Here is a 16,717-nt window from a genome sequence, read left to right as displayed (position 1 = left end):
GCTCTAGATGATCAGCAGAAGGAGACAGATAGGGAGATGGTCGACCAACTTGCGATCTCTGTGAGAGAGTAGGCACGCAGTGGACTGAACGGCCACATCTCTCCCAGATTCTATATATTCTGGATCAATGCCAGACAGAGGGGTGTGGAATGTGCAAGTAGGAATCAGATTGCGCTTTTGTTTTTAGTAAAGCTCTCTTCAGGTACACCTCTCTCCACGCTACACCAGGTTATGCACCTCCCTGCCACAGTTTACTTTAGTTTAGCATAGAGATACCGCGCGGAAACAGGCCCTCGAGCCAACAGATTCCATGCCGACCTGCCATCCCTTTACACGAGCACTATCCTACACACACTAGGGACAATTTACAATTCCTACCGAAGCCAATTAACCTGCAAACCTGTGTGTCTTTAGATTGTGGGATGAAACCAGAGCACCCGGAGACAACGCATGCAGTTACAGGGAGAGTGTACGAACTCCGTACAGACAGCACCCATAGTCAGGATCGAATCCAAGCCTCTGGCGCTGTAAAGCAATAACTCTACCGCTGCGCCGACGGTGTCGCCCCAAAGTGTTCGAACTCACTTTCCCTTGCAGAAATTGTATCCATTTTCAAGCTAGAAAGTTACAAGTCTGCTTCCGTTTGTTCATGAATTAAAATATAACGCAGATTTTTGTTTAACCTTCAGAGATGATATTTGTATTAGTAAGTGCTTTTTTTTCTTATTATAATGAAAAATGATCCCTGCCCCAAACACCTCGTTTGCTGGCTCAAGGGCCTATTTCTGCTCTGTACCTCTAAAGTCCAAAGTCTCTGACAGTGGATCTGAAGCCAACAAGGAAGTGAGATAACAACTCTCCCAGGGCTGGCGTAGATCCAAAAAAATACCTGCCTGGATGCCCAGGACAAAAAGTTCATTAAAATGAAAATGTTCTTTCCACACCTCAGTTTCTCGAGTCAGTTTAAGAATTGGAAATAGGAAATTCTCCTCCATCGACAGCATCCACCAGGCGCTGCCTCCAGAAGGTGGCATCTAACATCAATGATCCCCATCACCGGGCCGTGCCCCCTTCTCATGGTTATCGTCGGGCAGGAGGTACCGAAGCCTGAAGTCCCACATCACCAGGTTCAGGAACAGCTACTTCCTACAACCATCAGGTTTAGTTTACTTTAAAGATACAGCACAGAAACAGGCCTTTCAGCCCACCATGTCCACGCAGACCAGCGATCCCCGTTCATTACCGCTATCTTACACACTAGGGACAATTTACAATTTGTAACCAAAGCCAAAGTAAACAACAAAGTGTGTGGGAGGAATCTGGAGCACCCAGAGAAAACCCACTCGGTCACGGGGAGAATGTACAAACTCCGTACCGACAGCACCCGTAGTCAGGATCGAACCCGGGTCTCTGGTGCTGTAAGGAAGCGACTCTACCACTGCGCCACCGTGCTGGCCTAGTTCTTGAACTGACCCACACAAGCCTAATGCTACATCGGCAACGCATCACTATGGACTACCTCTTGCACCACTATTGATTTGTTTTTTTTCCAAACTATGTTTTATGTTAGGATTGTACAATATGTTGGTAAGGCCGCATTTGAAATGTTGTGTTTGGTTTTGGTCACCCTGCTCCAGAAAGGGTGTTGTTCAGCTGGCAAGATTGCGGAGAAGGTGTATAAGGATGTTGCCAGGACTTCAGGGCCTGAGCTGTGGGTAGATGCTGGACAGTCTAGGACTTTATTCCTTGACAACAGGAGGATGAGGGGTGATCTTATAGAAGTGTACAAAATCATGATTGGACTAGACAGGGTCTTTTACCCAGAGTAGGGGAATCAAGAACCAGAGGTCATATGTTTAAGGTGAGAGGGAAAAGATTTAATAGGAGCCTGAGGGGCAACTTTTTCACACAGAAGGTGGTGGGTATATTGAACGAGCTGCCAGGTTGTTGAGGCAGAAACTATAACAGAATTTAAAGGACATTTGGATAGGTACGTGGATAGGAAATGTTTCGAGGGATGCAGACAGGTGGGACTAGTGTAGAGGGGCATCTTGTTTGACCTGGGCAAGTTAGGCCGAAGGGGATGTTTCCGTGCCGTATGACTCTATGTTTTTGCATTAATATCTTATTTCATTTGTACAGTCTTCTTTCTGTTTGTATTTTATGAGTCATTTATGTATAGTTTATGTATAATTTGTTTTTTTGTGTGTTGTCTGAGTCTATGTGCCTGTGTTGCTGGTGCTAGCAAGGTTGTCATTGTACCTGTACCTCACCATACTTGTGGGGTGGGAGATTGCAACCTTCACGTGGTCCGCCCTGTTTCGACAAATGCAATCAACCCGGCGTGCACAATCAAATAAGATCAAATAGAACAAGTCGGCCTACAACTTTAGGCTGTGCACGCCATACGCAAAAAGAACAAGACCATACTTGTGCAGATGACAATAAACTTGAAGGAGGCTGTTTCATTGCCAGGCTAGTGAGAGATGGGAGACCATCTACTGTATCTGTTGTTCAAGATGTGGACTCTTAATCATCTGCGAGATCAAACACAGACTGGACGATCGTTTTGCTGAACACCTTCGCTCAGTCCGCCTGGACCTACCTGATATCTCGGTTGATAAACACTTTAATTCTCCTTCCCATTCCCACACTGACCTTTCTGTCCTAGGCCTCCTCCATTGCCAGAGTGAGGCTAAACGCAAATTGGAGGAACAGCATCTCATATTTCGCTTGGGCAGCTTACATCCAGGGGTATGAATATTAATTTCTCTAATTTCAAGTACCCCTTGCATTCCCCCTCTCTTTGTCCCTCCCCCACCCAAGTCACACCATATTTTCTTTCTCACCTAGCAAACAATGGCCTGTTTCCTTTATCATTTTAATTTTTTGCATATCTTTCATTCATTTTTATATCTCTCTGCAGCATTGTCTATATCTCTTGTTTCCCTTTCCCATGTCACCTGTTCCTTCTCTCTGTTTCTGGACATTTGACAATAAAACACTCTTGACTCTTGACAACTTCAATTATATTTCAGTGTTTGAATATAAAAAGCTTTGCAAACGCTGCAATTAATGAAATGAGTGCAATCCACTTTATCATCTCAACACTGCAATGTTGGATATTAACACTGAACGCTCTGTGGCAGCTCTAAATACCATCACAAGCTGTAAGCCAAAATCAGAGGCTATCTCTAGCAATGATGCATCTCCACCCATGCATGTCCACCGATGCATGTCCACAGGAAAATTCATCCCTGTCCATCTCCCAGATGCTCTTTGTATTGGCAAGGAGTCTATAAGTCAATAAGGACAGCACAATGGTGCAGTGTAGAGTTGCTGCCTCACAGTGCCAGAGACATGGGTTCAATCCTGAACTTGGGTGCAGTCTGCATGGAGTTTGTACATTCTACCTGTGACCATTCATTTGCAAGACGAATCGGTAGTAAGGAAGGAAAATGCAATGATAGCATTTATTTCGAGAGGACTAGAATATAATAAAAACAGGCTTGTAATGCTGAGGCTTTATAAGGCACTGGTTAGACTGCATTTGGAGCATTGTGAACATTTTTGACTCCTGTATCTGAGGAAGGATGTGCTGGTGTTGGAGAGGGTCCAGAGGAGGTTTACAAGAATGATCGCAGGAATGTTTGGGTTAACATATGATGAGCGTTTGAAGGCACTGGGCCTGTACTCGCTGGAGTTTAGAAGGATCATAGTCATAGAGTCATAGAGTGATACAGTGGAAACAAGCCCTTCGGCCCAACATGTCCCAGCTACACTAATCCCATCTGCCCGCTTTTGGTCCATATCCCTCCAAATGGTCCTATCCATTTACCTGTTTGTTTCTTAAATATTGGGATAGTCCCTTCCTCAACTTCATTCTCTGGCAGTTTATTCCATTCACGCACCACCCTATGCGTGAAAAGGTTACCCCCTCAGATTCCTATTAAATCTTTTCCCTTTCACCTTGAACCTATGTCCTCGGGTCCTACTCTAGGCCTGGGACTCTGTGCCTCTACCCGATCTAATCCTCTCATGATTTTATACACCTCTAAAATCACCCCTCATCCTCCTGTGCTCCAAGGAATAGAGTCCCAACCTACTCAACCTCTCCCTATAGCTCAGACCTTCTAGTCCTGGCAATATCCTCGTAAATCTTCTCTGTACCCTTTCCAGCGGCAACATCTTTTCTATCGCATGGTGCCCAGAACTGAACACAATACTCTAAATGCCAATATCTTATGCAACTGCAACATGACCTCCCAATTTCTATACTCAATACTCTGCCTGATGAAGCCCAATGTGCCAAAAACTTTTTGACCACCCAAACTACCTGCGACTCCACCTTCAAGGAACCCAACTCCTAGATCCCTCTGCTCTACAACACTCCCCGGAGCCCGACCATTCACTGTTTAGGTCCTGCCAATGTTAGACCTCTCGAAATGCAACACCTCATATTTCTCTGTATTAAATTCCATCAACCATTCTTCAGCCCATGTGGCCAATGGATCAATATCCTGCTGCAATTTTTCACAACCATCTTCACAATCTGCAAAACCACCAACTTTTGTACAATCTGCAAATTTGTTCATTTGCCGTGTATGTCAATGGTTTTTGGGAGAAGGCAGGAGAATGGGGTTGAGAGAAAAAGATAGATCAGCCATGATTGAATGGTGGAGTAGGCTTGATGGGTTGAATGGCCTAATTCTGCTCCTATAACTTATGAACATGAACTTATTCTGGATGCTCCAATTTCCTCCCAAATTCCAAAACCATGCGGGTTTGTCGGTTAATTGGATTCTGTACATTGTCCCTAGTGTGTAGGATAGTACTTGTGTACGCAGTAATTGCTGGTCGACATAGGCTCGGTGGGCCGAAGGGCCTGTTTCCACGCTGTATCTCTAAATTTAGTCGGGTGTACATTCACCACGGTGGGCCTGGTCCCCACTTGGCGAGGCCCCTCAGCGTGCTAACCGGGAGGAGGAGGGGTGATTGCTGGTTGACATGGACGCCACTTGGCTGTCTAATCCAAAGTCTAGTGCTATGTTACGCCCTGTACTCTCAGAATGACCTTCCCTCAGACAGCTCACTCCTGTGCCAGTGTTCTGGGTGATAGGTTAGCACAAAATCCCTGCCATCTGCAGTGAATTGAGTTTAGAATCATAGGCTCCTGCAGCAGAGAAACAGGCCCTTCAGCCCAACTTGTCCATGCTGACACTATGGGCAGCACAGTGGCACAGTGGTAGATTTGTTGCCTTATGCCCCTGTCCCACTTAGGGAACCTGAACGGAAACCTCTGGTGACCTTGCCCGCGACCCAAGGTTTCCATGAGGTTGCCGGGGGTTTTGATCACTCGCCTGGAAAGCCTCGACCTGGATCGACCGAAGCGTGAGCGCTTCATCTACCGACCAAAGATCCTACAGGATCTTTGCTACCGACCGCACACACACACACACACACACACATCGCGCAGGTGGGGGCCATGGAGAGCGGAGGAGCGCTGTCTGCACGATGAAGAGGAAGGTAAACGGCTGCCACAGAGCACGGTAGGGAGGGAGAGAACGGGGAGAAGGGGAGAGAAGGAGAGAGAGATGGGGGAGAGAAGTGGCGAAGAAGTGGAGAGAGAAGTGGGGAGAAGGGGAGGAGAAGAATCAGTGCCAGTTCCACCATTGTGATGGAGTCATGAAGCATGGAAACAGGTCCTTTGGCCCATCTCGTTCATGTCGACAGAGATGCGTCATCCATGCGAGTTCCATTTGCCCATAATTTGCCCGGCAGTTGGGACATCATGTTACAACTGTACACTCAGTAGAATACATTGCTGTACACTCAGAATACTGTACTGTACACTCAGTAGAATACTCACTGATTGACCTGCTACAGGAAGGATGACATTACATTAGAAACGGTAGAAATGAAGATTCATGAGGAAGTAACCGGGTTTGTAGGGTTTGATATATATGTGAAGGCTGGATCGGATGGATCTAGTTTCCCTGGAGTGCAGGGGGCTGAGGGGTGACCTTATAGAGGTTTATAAACTCATGAGGGACAAGATAAATTGAACAACCACAGTCTTTTCCCCAGAGTAGAGAAGTCTAAAAGTGAAAGGGTACAGGGTTAAAGTTAGAGGGGAAAGATTTAATAGGAACTTAAGGAGAACCTTTTTCACACAGAGAGTGGTGCGCATATGCAACAAGTTGCCAGAGGAAGATTAGTTTAGAGATGCAGTTTGGTAACAGGCCCTTTGGCCCACCGAGTCCACACCAACCATCGATCACCCATACACACTAGCTCTATGTCATCCCACCTTCTCACCCACTCCCTACACGAGGGCCAATTAACCTATAAAATAAACATCTCTGGAGAACATGGATAGGTGGGTCTTGGGTGGGTCTTGAGGGGCTGCCGTCCTGTGTGGTATGGCTGCCCAGCCTGCAGCTGTCTGTTTTTTCTCTCTTTTTTTTATTTTTAGTTAGTTGAGTTTTTTGTTCTGGAGTTCTAGCCTTTTTTATGTGGGGGTGGGGGGCGGGGAAGGGGGAAACTGCTTTCTAGGGTTCCCTACCTGGTCGGAGAGGCAGCTTTTCTCCGGGCTGCACCGTCGACCCGTCCTCACAGCGGGCCTGGAGCGGCATTTCCTGTCGGGGACCGCCCAGAACCTCGGCTTCGGAGGCGGCACAGCGCTGGAGCGCTATCGCGGAGCGGGCGTTGCCTTGCCCGGGTTGCCGCGCTGGAGCTCCGGTGAGCTGAGACCGCCGATGAAACATCGCGGAGCTGTAGGACTGTGGAGCGGCCAGCCGCGGGCGGCGGTGCTGAACTTTAACATCGGGAGCCTGGGATCTCTCGGCGAGATCACCAGTTGTGGAGCTCCATCCGGCGCGGCCTTGTTGGCTTTGGAAGCCACGGCCTCCAGTAAGGAAGCGGCCGTTCCAGGTATCGCAAGCCGCTGTGAGGATTCTCCCGACGCCGGAGCACCATCACCCGGCGAGAACGGCCTGGAACATCGGGCCTCCGTAGAGGCAACTGTGGAGGCCTCAATAGGCTTGACTATGGGTGAACTGGGGATGGGACTGGACTTTGTGCCTTCCCTCATAATGGGAACCATTGTGGGGGGATGTTTTTATGTTTAAGTTTCTTTATTACTGTTATGTCTGTATTCTTTCTTTATGTGCTGCATGGCAAGAAGCATTTCACTACACCTAGGTGTATGTGACCAATAAAATAACCTTTGACCTTTGAACCTTTGAGGTGGTGTTTCAGGTCGGGTCCCATCTCTAGACTAGATAAGAAGACACTTCCAGTCTGAAGAAGGGTTTCGACTCGAAATGTGACCTTTCCATGATCTCCAGAGGTGCTACTTAACCCACCTTCTGTTTAGTTTAGTTTATTGTCACATGTACCAAGGTACAGTGAATTTTTTGTTGTTGTGTGCTATCCAGTCAGCGGAAAGACTGTACATGATTATAATCATGCTGTCCACAGTGTCCAGATACAGGATAAAGGGAATAATGTTTAGTCCAAGATAAACAACAGTAAAGTCTGATTATAGATAGTACGAGGGTCTCCATTGAGGTAGATGGGAGGTCAGGACTGCTCTCTAGTTGTTGATAAAATCAACATGTCCCAGCTACACTAGTCCAACCTGCCTGCGTTTGGTCCATATCCCTACAAACCTGTCCTATCCATGTACCTGCCTAACTACCTCTTAAAAGTTGGGATAATCCCAGCCTCAACTACCTCCTCTGGCAGCTTGTTCCATACACCCACCACTCTTTGTGAGAAAAAGTTACCCCTCAGATTCCTATTAAATCTTTTCCCCTCCACCTTAAGCCTATGTCCTCTGGTCCTTGATTCACCTTCTCCGAACAAGAGACTCTGTGCATCAACCCAACCTATTCCTCCCATGATTTTATACATTTCTATAAGATCACCCCTCATCCTCCTGCACTCCACGGAATAGAGACCCAGCCTACTCAACCTTTCCCTATAGCTCCGACCCTCTGGCCCTGGCAACATCCTTGTAAATCTTCTCTGTTCCCTTTCCAGCATAACAACGGTTTACAACATTGTTTACAAAATATCCTCAGCGAAGAAGCGACGACTGATGCAAACTACGTGTGGGGGGTGGAAGCAGTGACTCAGAGCATGTAAAAAGTATTGAGACAGGCACTTATATCTCCAAGACAGAGAGGTAATGGGCCATACTGAGTAATTAGATCAGTATAGGTAGGTACTTGTTGGTCAGCATGGACAGGTTGACTGTGCTGTAGAACTCTATAACACAATGAACTATCTGGGAATATGTATTGGCAGAGGACTTGTAAGTTCCTGTGTACTAATCCCAAAGTAGAGACAAACCAAACTGCATTTACATTCATTATTGCCACCTGTATCGAGTTACAGTGAAAAAGTACATAAATTCTAGGAGCAGAATTAGGCCATTCGGCCAATCAAGTCTACTCTGTCTTTCAATCATGGCTGATCTATCTTTCCCTCTCAACCCCATTCTCCTGCCTTCTCCCTGTAACATTGGGTAGAACATTGTTGTGCATGCCATTCAATCAAATCAGATAATACTATACATTGGGCAGCACAGTACAGTTGCTGCCTCACAGCGCCAGAGACCCGGGGTTTGATCCTGACTGCGGGTGCTGGCTGTACGGAGTTTGCACGTTCTCCCTGTGACCACATGGGTTTTCATCGGGTAATCCGGTTTCCTCGCACACTCCAAAGACGTGCAGGTTTGTAGGTAATTGACTTCGGTTAAATTGTCCTTAGTGTGTCGGATAGTGCTAGTGTACGGTGATCGATAGTCGGCGGTGGACTGAATGCCTATTTTCAAGTTGTTTCTCTAAACTAAACTAAACTAAATACAAGCAAGTCAAACTCAAGCACAATAGATAGAGCAAGGGGGGGGGGGGGATACAGAGTGCAGAATATAGGTCTCAGCATTGCAACAGTTCAATATATGCAATGGGGTAGAGGTGAATCGGACAGTACCCTAGCTTATGGAAGGACCATTCAGAAGCCTGATAACAGAGGGCAAGAAGCTATTCCTAAGCCTGGAGATGTGCACTTTCAAGCTACTGGTTCTGCTGGATCGGAGCAGGGAGAAGAATGAATGACCGGGGTGAGTCAAGTCTGATTATGTTGGCTGCTTCTCTTGTGTGATGGACTGGGCTACATCTGAAACTCTGCAGTTTCTTACGGTGTTTGGCAGTGCTGTTCCCAAACCAAGCTGTGATGCAACCTGACAGTATGTTTCCTTCTTGATGAGCTTTGATGCAATGGGCCTGTACTCACTGGAGTTTAGAAGGATGAGGGGACACCTCATTGAAACTTATCAAATAGTGAAAGGCCTGGATGGAGTGGATGCAGAGAAGATGTTTCCACTGGTGGGAGAGTCTAGGACCAGAGCCCATACCCTCAGAATTAAAGGACATACCTTTAGAAAGATGAGGAGGATTTCCTTTAGTCAAAGGGTGGCGAATCTGTGGAGTTCATTGCCACAAAAGGCTGTGGAGACATTGGGTATTTTTAAAGCGGAGATTGACATATTCTTGATCAGTAAAGGTGTCAGGGGTTATGGGGAGAAGGCAGCAGAATGAGTTTGAGAGGGAAAGATAGATCAGCCATGATTGAATGGCGGAGTAGGCTTGTTGGACTAATTCTGCTCCCATAACTTATGTACTTTCTATGGTGCATCTGTAGGAGTTTGTAAGAGTCTTTGGAGACATGCTGAGTCTCTCAGGAAGCAGAGACTTTGCTTGGGTGTGCCTTCTTGGCTGTGGCTTCAATCAATGTTGAACGTACAACCATCACCTTTCGAGACAGCTCACCGCAGCTCACAGCAACTCCATGAACAAAATTAAAACTCATATCTCCTCTGCGTCTTCCAAATTTTTAATAATATATTCCTCTTGGTCAGATACTTGATTAATTCTTTTTTAAGTGATGTGCATCAAGGGCTGTTGAAAATTCCTCTGATTTAACAGATTGAATAAAAATCTCTCTCCCAGCTGTTCCAGTTTAATTAAATCATTGGCACTGTGCAACGTTTTGGCAGGGGAAATGTTTGCATTAGTCAAAGTGAAGGAGGTGTGCATTGTGAGTCACACACAAGCCTGTTTAAGGACTATCCTATCTGGGCTGGTTATTTGTTTTCTGTGTATTAAGAGAATGTGGCTTTAAAAAAAATGCAGAGTGCTCTAATCATTGTGTAAAGAAAATCGCAGCCGAGCTCATCGATGGTCATTTCAGGAATCCTATTGATGGATGGGATTGGGGCAAAGAGGATCAGTGGCTGGGCGGCACGGTGATTCAGCAGCAGATCTGTTGCCTTAGAGCGCCAAAGACCCAGGTTCGATCTGCACGGAGTTTGTACGTTCTCCCTGTGACTGCATGGGTTTTCCCCAGGTGCTCCGGTTTCCTCCCACACTCCAAAAACGTACAGGTTTGTAGGTTAATTGGCTTTGTTAAAATTGTAAATTGTCTCTAAAGTGTAGGATATTGCTTGTGTAAGGGGCGATCGCTGGTCAGCACGGACTCAGTGGGCTGAAGGGCCCCTATTCGCGCTGTATATCTAAAGTCACCTGCATATCTGTGTGTCAATCCAAAAATCTCTTAAATCTCACTATCATTTCACTGTTGGTTTTAGAATCTTCTAGCCTGGGAAAAAGTCTGTGAGCATTCACTTCATCCATGTCCCTTGCAATTTTGTACACCTCAATAAGCTCACAGATGGCCAAGGGTGGTGCAGTGGTAGAGTTGCTGCCTCATAGCGCCAGAAACCTGGGTTTGATCCTGCCCTTGGCTGCTGTCTATACGGAGTTTGTACGTTCTCCTTGGATCGCGTGGGATTCCTCTGACACTCCAAAGCCATACAGGTTTGTACGTTCAGAAAAAATTCTAAATTGTCCCTCATGTGTAGGATAGTGCTCGTGTACAGGGATCACTGGACTCGGTGGGCCGAAGGCCTTGTTTACCCACTATATCTCCAAAGTGTGAGTCTTTAGGAGAGGGCAAGTATCATGGGAGATATTACTCCCTCAGACTAAGACCAAAAGTCAGAGGAGGCCGTTTGGCTCATTGAGTCTACTCCGCCATTCGATCATGGCTGATCTATTTTTCTCTCTCAACCACATTCTCCTGTCATCTCCCCATAACCCTAAACACCCTTATTAATCAATCTCCGCTTTAAAAATACCCAATAATAGGTACGCATGGTGGTGCAGTGGTACAGTTGCGGCCTCCATGTTTGTGGCAATGAATGTCACAGATTCACCACCCTCTGGCTAAAGAAATTCCTCCTCATCTCCTTTCTAAAGGTACGTCCATTTATTCTGAGTTTGCACCCTCTGGTCCTAGACTGTCCTATTATTGGAAACATCCTTTCCACATCTACTCTATTTGGTATTTCATTATTCGATAGGATTTAATGCGATTCCCTCCCTCATCCTTCTAAACTCCAGCAAGTACAGGCCCAGAGACACCAAACCCTCCTCATACATCAACCCAATCATCCCGAGATCATTCCCATAAAACTCCTCTGGACCCCCTACAATGCTAATGCGAATGGTATGTTGGCATTCATAGCAAAAGGATTTGAGTATAGGAGCAGTGAGGTTCTACTGCAGTTGTACAGGGTCTTGGTGAGACCACACCTGGAGTATTGCGTACAGTTTTGGTCTCCTAATCTGAGGAAAGACATTCTTGCCATAGAGGGAGTACAGAGAAGGTTCACCAGACTGATTCCTGGGATGTCAGGACTTTCATATGAAGAAAGACTGGATAGACTCGGCTTGTACTCGCTAGAATTTAGAAGATTGAGGGGGGATCTTATAGAAACTTACAAAATTCTTAAGGGGTTGGACAGGCTAGATGCAGGAAGATTATTCCCGATGTTGGGGAAGTCCAGAACAAAGGGTAACAGTTTAAGGATAAGGGGGAAATCCTTTAGGACCGAGATGAGAAAAACATTTTTCACACAGAGAGTGGTGAATCTCTGGAATTCTCTGCCACAGAAGGTAGTTGAGGCCAGTTCATTGGCTATATTTAAGAGGGAGTTAGGTGTGGCCCTTGTGGCTAAAGGGATCAGGGGGTATGGAGAGAAGGCAGGTACAGGATACTGAGTTGGATGATCAGCCATGATCATATTGAATGGCGGTGCAGGCTCGAAGGGCCGAATGGCCTACTCCTGCACCTATTTTCTATGTTTCTATGTGTCTATCATTCCTCAGTTATGGGGCCCAAAACCGCTTACAATATTCCAAATGTGACCTGACCAATGCCTTCTTCTCCCCCATCGTCGGGGAAGATTACAGAAGCTTGAAAGAGCGCACCATGAGACCCGGGAATAGCTTCTTCCACTGTCGTTAGGCTTCTGAACGGTCCTTACATAAACTAGGGTACAGTCCGATTATCTCTAGACATTGGACTCTGTCTCTGGAACTGATGCACTACAATGCTGAGAACTATATTCTGCTCTCTGTATCTTCTCCTTCACTCTACTTTATTTGCGGGGCAAGTTTGGCGTGATTGCACTTGTGTATAGTATTATCTGATTAGGTTGGATAGCAGGCAAAACAAAGCTCTTCACTGTACCTCTGTACATGTGACAATAATAAACCTAAATCTGGCAAGTGGAGTTCCAGGCTCCAACCACTCTCTGTGCAAAGAATTAGCCACGCACATCTCCATTAAACTTTTCCACGCTCACCTTATAGCTATACCCTTTAGTATTGTACATTTCCACCCTGTGAAAAAAGTTGTGCCAGTCTGCCCTATCTATGCTTCATAATTTCATATACTTCTATTAAGTCTCCTATCAACGTCCCACGTTCCAGATAAAACAATCCACGTCTCTTCAATCTCTCCCGGTAACTGATACTTTCTATTCCAGGCAGCATTCTGGTAAACCTCCTCTGCACCTTCTCCAAAGGCACCACATCTTTCCTGAAATGGGGTGACCAAAACTGCACACAAGACTCCGGATGTGGCCAAAAAAATGTCCTATAGAGCTGCATCATGACTTCTTGAACCTTATATTCAATGCTCCTAGCAATGGCAAGCATACCAGATGACCTTCTTGTCCACCCTATCTACTAGTTCTGGCATCTTCATTGAGCTACAGTATGTACATGGACTCCAAAACCCCTCTACCCCTATTTTGTCAATCGGGTTGTTTTAATGCTTCTCCAAGCATGTATCGCACGAGATAGTATCGCAATGTTTCAGAAACATTTGGACAGGTACGTGGATAGAACAGGTTTAGAGGGATATGGATAAATGGCAGGCAGGTGGGACTGGTGAAAATGGGACATGTTGGTCGGTGTGACTCTAAGCAGTCTGTCAGAAAGCCTGCTCACCACACCGATCACTAACAAGTATCGAGAACAGTGCTGAGAAGATCTCTCCTGTTTAGTTTAGTTTAGTTTAGTTTAGAAATACAGCGTGGAATCAGGCCCTTGGGCCAACCAGAGATCCAGCACATTAATTATCCTACATACTAGGAACAATTTACAATTATACCAAGCCAATTAACCTACAAATCTGGACGTCTTTGGAGTGTGGGAGGAAACCGGAACACCCAGAAAAAAACCCCACAAAGGTTACGGGGAGAATACAAACTCCGTACCGATAGCACCTGTGGTCGGGATTGAACCCAGGTCTCTGGCGCTGAGAGGCAGCAACTCTACCACTGCGCCACCGTGCACATCCAGAATCCCACTGCCACCCCTCACCACCCTCTGGACAGACTCGCAGGGATGAGACAAAGAACATACGGAAGTTTAGAAAGAGATGTTGTGGCTGCTGTCAACATTCATCTTGTTAGCTGGGTAACACAGTACGTTGTGTTCTTCAGCTGTTGACAGGGATACACACAGTAAAAAAATGGACTTTGCTCTGCCTGAAACTCACTGATCCGGATGTTGCGTGAAACATTCCAAGCTGCAGGAGTACACAACATAGAACATAGAACAGTACAGCATAGGAACGGGACCCTTCGTTGAGACCTGGGTGGAAACTGGAGCACCAGGAGAAAGTCACAGAGCCTGGAACCTGGTTGCCGTTGACCGGGCCCCCCCACCGCCGGCGGAGGGTGATGGCCCAGGCGTGCGAGCAGCCGGTCCTTGTCCCGCCCCATCGGGTGACCGGGGGGCTCAAACGTGTGGAGTACTTGTGGCTGAGCAAGCCCCCGCTCAGCCGGAAGTACTCGTCGGACCCAGGTGCCGTAATCCTTCCCGGGAGCCGGTCCCACACAATTTGAGCCGCCTTTCCTCGACACCCTTCACCTCCCTCCGAGACGCAGGGAGGCGTGTCCTGTATGGGCTCCTCCTCCAAATCCTGCACTTCCTCACCCTGGTCCACCGTCCAGTCACCAAGTGGCGGTCGGTGTTGCCTTCCGGTCGCGAGGGGAGCCCCCGGTGGGGGTCCCTCTACGCAGGGATTCTCCCCCTCTACATTGGGGACCTGGGGTGGAGGGTATTGCACCGAGGTGTTCCCTGCAACCTGTTTCTCTCGCGGTTCACGGACTCGCCAGCCGCCTGCCACTTTTGCGGGCTGGAAGAGTCTGTGTTCCACATGTACATGGAGTGCGTGAGGCTGCAGCCACTGTTTGAATACCTAAAGGGGCTGCTCCTTGCCTTCTGGCTGCATTTTTCACCCACCATCCTCATCTTTGGACACCCTGTGCGTAGGGGAGAGGGTAGGGCTGAAGATGTCCTGGTTGGGTTGCTCCTGGGCCTGGCCAAGCTGGCCATCCGCGAGTCAAGGCGCCAGACGGTGGAGGGCTCTACCCGAGCCGGCTGCCTGCCCCTTTTCCGGGGATACGTCCGTGCCCGGGTGCGGATAGAAAGGGAATACGCCCTGTCTACGGGCACCCTGAGGGAGTTCCGCGACCGCTGGGCACCGAGGGGGGTTGAATGTATCCTGGACAAGGATTGCAATATAGTTGTTTAGCAGTTGCTTAGCATATTTGTTCATCTTGTATTATGGTGGTGTTTTGTTTTATTGTATTGTAAATACTATTTTAATATTTGAATAAATATTTTTGATTAAAAACTTTTTTTTTTTTTTTAAAAGGAGAAAGTCACAGGGAGAACGTACAAAACTTCATACAGACAGCACCTGTCGTCAGAATCAATCCCGGGTCTCTGGCGCTGTAAGGCAACAACTCCACCGCTGCGCCACCGTGCCGCCCTAAATTGCATTGTCTGAGAAGCGAAGCGAAAAAGGGGACGCAAAGAGGGTCTCTGCATTGTGGAGCAAAGCGCAGGAGAATAAAGTGACTTGTAGACACAAGGAACTGCAGATGCTGGAAATAGACATAAAATGCTGGAGTCACTCAGTGGCTCAGGCAGCATCTCTAGAGAAAAGGAAAACAAAGCAGTACTAGAGCTCCATCTTCCTTCCATGGTCATCTGTTGCCAGTCTAGCTTTCTTCTGGCCTCTTCCTACCTCCAGTTTCTCCCCCTCCCCCTTCTACTTGCAGTCAGAAGAAGGGTTCCAACATGAAACGTCATCTATTCCCAGAGAGGCTGCCTGACCGGCTGAGTGACTCCAGCATTTTGTGTCTATCCCCGGTACAAACCAACATTTGCAGTTCCTTCCTGCAGATGCTGGACTCTTGAGCAAAACACGGGCCAGCCAACATCTGTGGAGGGAATGGAGGGATGTTTCGGTGTGGACCCTTCTTCAGACAGATGGAATGAGGGGAAGAATGCTGGGAAAGAGAGTTGGGATGAGGATAAGGTCTGGAAAATTATTCCACTCATATCCCTCTCTACGGCATTGCACTTCATGCATAATTTTAAGATGAGTTGCAGTTTAGTTAAGAGATACAGCACGGGAACAGGCCCATCGGCCCACCATCAATCACCCATTCACACTAGTTCTATGTTATCCCACTTTCACATCCACTCCCCACACACTAGGGGTCTTTCACTGAAGCCAATTAGCTACAAACCTGCACGTCTTAGGGAAGTGGGAGCAAACTAGAGCACCTTGAAGAAACCCTTAAGTTCATAGGGAGAATGTGCAAATTAAATATAAATAGCACCCGAGGTCAGGATTGAACCCAGATCGCTGATGCCGTGAGGTAGGAGCTCTACAAGCTGCACCACTATGTTACTACTACTCTTTTCTTCCTTATCTGACATTCTTTTGTCTCCTTTTCACCAGTAAACTTTGCCAATCACTCCCATTTGCCAGCCACCCCCCCCCCCCCCCTCATCACATCTTCCATTTGCCAGGCCTTGTCTCATCTCTCATTTCTAGCTTTCTCCCTCCCTACTCCAGCCTGAAGAAGGGTCCCGACCCAAAACTCTGGGCACAAGACTGTGCGTTTATCCGATCTATTTCTCTCATGTTTTTATACACCTCTATACGATTACCCCTCATCCTCCCGCGCTCTAAGGAATAGGCTGCTCAACCTCTGCCTATAGCTCAGGCCCTCGAGTCCTGGCAACATCTTCGTAAACTTATGTTTTGAATAGAGTCTGTCAGACCAGTGAGGTGATGGCTGATGTGCAACATGTCACGGAATAAGACGTCCGGGGGAAGAACAAGACAAGGGTATAGAGAGGAAACAGCAGCATCCTGAGTAGAACAGATATTGGAGAGGACAGGTTAAAAAGTCTATCCTTTTTTAGTTTAGAGATACAGCATGGAAACAGGCCCTTCGGCCCACTAAGTCCATAGCGACCACCGACACTCT

The 16,717-nt window shown here is 47.2% G+C and overlaps 1 protein-coding gene across 1 annotated transcript in view; it reads right to left on the bottom strand.

Moving 5' to 3' along the window:
• nipal2 (NIPA like domain containing 2) overlaps window positions 1-16,717 on the bottom strand; it is a 49,591-nt gene that overhangs the window by 31,056 nt on the left and 1,818 nt on the right. The gene's annotated exons all lie outside the window — the stretch shown is intronic.

The sequence above is a fragment of the Amblyraja radiata genome, chromosome 4 (genome assembly GCF_010909765.2).
Source record: "Amblyraja radiata isolate CabotCenter1 chromosome 4, sAmbRad1.1.pri, whole genome shotgun sequence".
Taxonomy (NCBI): Eukaryota; Metazoa; Chordata; class Chondrichthyes; order Rajiformes; family Rajidae; genus Amblyraja; species Amblyraja radiata.
This window is presented reverse-complemented; position numbering and strand designations above follow the sequence as displayed.